Consider the following 5,022-nt stretch of genomic DNA (forward strand, 5'->3'; position numbering starts at 1 on the left):
TATAATCTATACTCAAAAGTACACGGCTGAGGCGAGTTGCAGACCCCTCGACATGACTCTACTATATAATGTATTGATATTTTTTGGTAAACATTACAAAAAGAGTCAAAGCTTACCAGATTCATTCGTGTCATCATGAGAAAAAGGATTCACTTCTCATGCCGAATGCTGTGACGCCACTTCAGCAAACATCGGATGACAACTACAGGGTGCGTAGCTCATGTCAAGCAAGGATGCAACTAGTGGACGGTATTCCTGCGACAGGGTAAAAACCATATTTTGGTCTACATATATCATAGAGACACCAACTCCTCTCTAGAGCGACGGGCGGGTAGTCGGGGTCGGCCGAGACAGTGGAGTGCGGTGCGGGCCCCGACGGACACCTTGGGTACGTCGGGTCCGCACGGGTAGAGGCGCTGGCGGACCGGACCGGGCCGGACACTGTAGCCGAGAGGGCACGGACTCTTGCAGTGCCAAATACCCACCTGTCGCGCAGCTCTACTGGACTCCTTGCAGTTTCAGGTAGCTGCATAGAAATAACGTGCTATCTTCAAAAGCATTATTGCCTTAGACAGACAACGCCAACTAAGGTCAAATGTAAACTTCGTTTCCTATGACTTTACATTTTCATCGTGCGTTACAAAACTAATGAGAAATAGAGCATTCAGTTGGCATGAACTGGAATATTGCTATTTCTAGGCTACAGAATGGGCCTAGTCTGAGCTACGTATTTAAGAAAAGTAAGTGAATAAGTATATCTTTACGATACTTTTAAATCAGAACTAGTATAAATTTCCACAGAGCTTAGTAGTAAAGATTAACTTAATGCTCAATGATTTAAACACGAATATTTAAGTCTAAGACTTGATGAAAATAAATATCACCATACTAAGCAAAATTGTAACTCCCCTCCATATAAAAATTGTACTCACCATGTGAAACGATCCAAGCATTGTACAGTACGGTCCAAAGGAAAACTAACATCTACATCCAAATTTAATTTGTCCTTTAAAATATGGAGTCCCATTCCTACCCAATCTTATACAACCAATTAAAGACGCTTGCCATTCTTTTGATGGGAATCAGCTAAGAAGAAAAGAAATACAGATTTTCATCCATTAATATGTAAAACGTATCAAAGACTTCAATAATCTTAGTTAACCATAGATCAAAATTCAGTTTCAAAATTAAATCTTACCTTTCATACTTGCATTGTGGATATTGCAGAACACAAGATTCAGCACCTCAGCTTTCATCAGTCATTCTTACATAATGTCAGAAGTTTGGTCCCAGAACTGTAAGTAGTTGAGGAAGTGATTCATTAGAGAGAATAAAATAACTCTTGTCTCAGCTCATACTGTATAATTTCATAGCTCACCTCATCAAAAAACTCTCACCACAAAGTGAAAGCCGAAAAGACCATCCCCAGGAAAGTAGTATACTTTTGATATGATGTCACAAGCAGAAAGTACATCTGAAAGCAATTAAAATTAATTAAAGGCTAATGTTAGCAGCAATAAACTATACTTTTCCATAATAATTACAATATACTAATAATATTAGGTAAAAGTCAACATGTTTCATCTCTGTAACTTCAATGATTGATTAAGTTTGTCGTCTGATTTTTCTCCCTACAACCTCAGTAAGTTATTGAGGAGGGGAAGGATGTTACCCAGGGGAGTCTGCCGGACCAATCCAAACCAGTTCCAGCGATTTTCCAAATTCTCAAAATTTTTAAAAGACATTTCCAATGATAACAAATCAGCACCACAAAAACCACCAAAAACCGTCCTTTGACGCACCAAAGAGAGCTCCTCAAAGTCTGTACAGACACAAATTGGACCAGCGTTGGTTACAGCCATGTCAACTCACCTATTCTTTAAGGTAAAATGACTCCATAGACTTCTTGGCTCATGTCATGAACATTTCTGGCCCGTGCTCCTGCAATCATATTAAGCGGTACAATTAGCACTATTTTTTTTTCAAAGCTTGCTTTTATTTATTACTCAACAACCATCAACTTTTTAACTACACATAATTTACTCATACCACACAATTTTAAATGCCTCTCCCCATGGTCTTTGAAATTAATAGTTTGGCACTGGACTAAAGCATTAAGTGTACGTAACATATCACTCGGCACATATGAAGACTGTGCACATCCACAATTATCAGGACAGTAGTGGATAGGGCAGCTGAAAATTAGCTGCAATGCACATTGATAGCCCACACCCCAACCAGAAGTACAGTGGACTCTCGATAACTGTCGCCTCGATAACTGTCGCGTGCGAGAGAGATAGCTATAGAAAAATAGCGCGTTCCATGCGGACTGACTGCCGGCTCCGGCGGCTCGCCCGACTCGCCTGCCGGAGGAGTGGGGAGAGCGGAGCACGGCAGCAGCAAACGCACAGTACCCTCGATAACTGTCGCGGCGACAGTTATCGAGAGTCCACTGTAATACATTTTGCTGTTCCACAAGAATAATACAGAGTAACATGTATGATTTACAATGAAACACCAACAGTACACCCATTTGCAAGCGACCTACCACAGTAACATACAGCATGGAAGGGAGAAGTGTACCCTTTTAACACATTTTCAACAAAGCTTACAGTGAGCCAAGTATAAATAACGGGCATTAATTACTGTGCCCCCAAAAATTTACTCATACAATAATATACTTTTAAATGCCTCTCCCCCTCCCCCTTTACTCTAAATGACCATGGTCTTTCAAATATCTAATTTGGAGCTGGACTCAGGCATAAGGTGTACGTAACATCCCTCTACACATACTGTAGGCTGTGAACATCTCCCAGATGCCTTCCCCACAGTTACAAAGGGCAGCTACAAATTAGCTGCAACGCACCTTGATTGATTGTTTGGGGTATTAGGATTAGGCAAATAGAACCACTCAGTTTGCAACACGACCAGAGAGTAATAAAGTTCTCTGTTCCACGAGAATAATACAGAGTAAAATATTTGATATATGATAAAACACTGACAGTTCACCCATTTGCAAATGACCTACAACAGTATATTTAACATACTGCATCGAATGGAGGAGTGTTCCCATTCAACACATTTTCAACAAAGCTCTCAAAATCGGTGCCCTCTTTCATTTACCGGTATTTGATACGCACTGACGGCCTGGCGAGTGCGTTTTGATCCACCCCTTGTGCGCGTTTGTACACGGCCCGGTAAGGTTGTGGAACGCTGCCAGGACTTCGCAGCGGGGCGTGGCGTGGTGGTGGGGCAGGGTGGGGCGTGGGGCACACCAGGGCGGCTGCGGCGCAGTGTAGTGATGACTTACACGCAATTTCAGCATGGGCGGGAGCGGCGTAAATCGTGCGCACCATGTGGGCTCCTCCGGCATGTCCTCTCTCCCCGCCCCGCCGCGCCCCCCCACGCTCCGCCACGCCAGCAGATGCTACACCCGCGCCACGCCGCGCCTAGCGAGCACACGCCCAAAGTTCGCCATTCGCCAAACTGCCGCTGCTGCGTTCTTATTCCTTTGTCTTTGAATGGCGCTGCATGCCGTCCGGGCCCGCGCCACGCCCGGAAATGTGTGTGTCTCCAGCTGGGAGGATGTGTGGGCCATTCTAGAGTCTCTGACGTGTAATGTTACCTTTGTTGGCGCAAGTCCGGGATTTATTTCGAAATTGGCAGACAAATAAAGCAACATGGTTTTGAATTGAATAAATATTTCCTTCATCTATTACCGTTGCAAAATCTTAACATAAATTTAGCACGTTTATACGATACTGACTTTGAAAATGAATGATTTATGCTGGTTATCGAGAATTTTTAACACGCTAAAAAGAGAGTGCAGTTTGTGGTACCGTATACGATAAGTTTATTCCCCAAACCCATTACTCTCTCTCTTTCCCCCTTTGATGAGGGACTTTTTCTTAGTCCAGTCAGCTGGTGTGCGGGCACCATGCTGTGCGTGTATTTAGTCATCACAGGAAAAAACGAGAGGCACTCTTTAGTTTTTTTACGGCAGCAGCCTCCTTTGTCTTTGGAAACACACACTGCGCACGACTTTCGGAATTTTGCTTTTCTCTGGGTACATTCGGGTTTGCCTTCACTGAATCACGTGATGAACCGTGTCGTTGTAAAACATAGTAAAAACTGTCTTAAAACGGGGAGATGAATGTACAGTATACCCAGTAGTCTACTAAACAGAGTGCAGTAGTATCATATAAGCATATTCGTGAATGGGCGATAACGTCACTGTGGATGACACTTTGTCATGTGGAACAGGAGCTTACAACTACAGCGTAGACGCTGCCCGTTCAAACACGGCCCGCTCGCCGCAGGAAGCCTTTCTCTCCCCCAACGTATTCCTCCTCCGCCCTCCAGACGGCCATCTATAGCTTATTCGGCCCCGCCCGCCCGCTGCCGCTCGAATAAACAAAATCTTCCCCTTCTCTCTCCCTCTCTGTCTTTTTCTCTCTCTCACCCGGCTTCTCGCTCGCTCCCCGCTTCTTGGCTGCTCGACAATACGCCGAGGCGTCCGGCCTGAATAATGACTCTATCGCAATACAACAACCAGCATGACGTCTTGATCTCCGGGAGCAACCTGACAAACGGGTCCGCCCCGCCCCGCCCCGCCGACGCAGCGTCGCTCCCATTGGTGGGCCGGGCTCCTGCGGCCTGACCTTTTGGAGCCGTGGGACGAGTTCCCGGGCAGCTGGCGCGGGGCGGGGCCGGGGCGGGGTCGCCGGCGCGCCTCCCGTATGTCGGGTACCTGTCGGCACGGTGCCGCCAATACTGTACCGTTCTCTTATGAACAAAGTAGAAAGGGAAACGCGGGACTTGGCTCTTATTTTAAAAGTGTTTAGTTTCAGTGCCTTATTGCTGAAGGCAGAAAAGTGTCCAAATGCAATGCACTTTCAATCTCGTCAGTCCATTTCTGCCAAATGAGCCTCTTCAGGTGAGCTTGTTGAATATGTCCAAAAATCATCTGAAAATTGTCATATTGAACTAACCCGAAGGGGGGCACCAACTCCGATATTCCGT

The sequence above is a fragment of the Frankliniella occidentalis genome, unplaced genomic scaffold (genome assembly GCF_000697945.3).
Source record: "Frankliniella occidentalis isolate FOCC.00 unplaced genomic scaffold, Focc_3.1 Scaffold102, whole genome shotgun sequence".
NCBI classification, from domain to species: domain Eukaryota; kingdom Metazoa; phylum Arthropoda; class Insecta; order Thysanoptera; family Thripidae; genus Frankliniella; species Frankliniella occidentalis.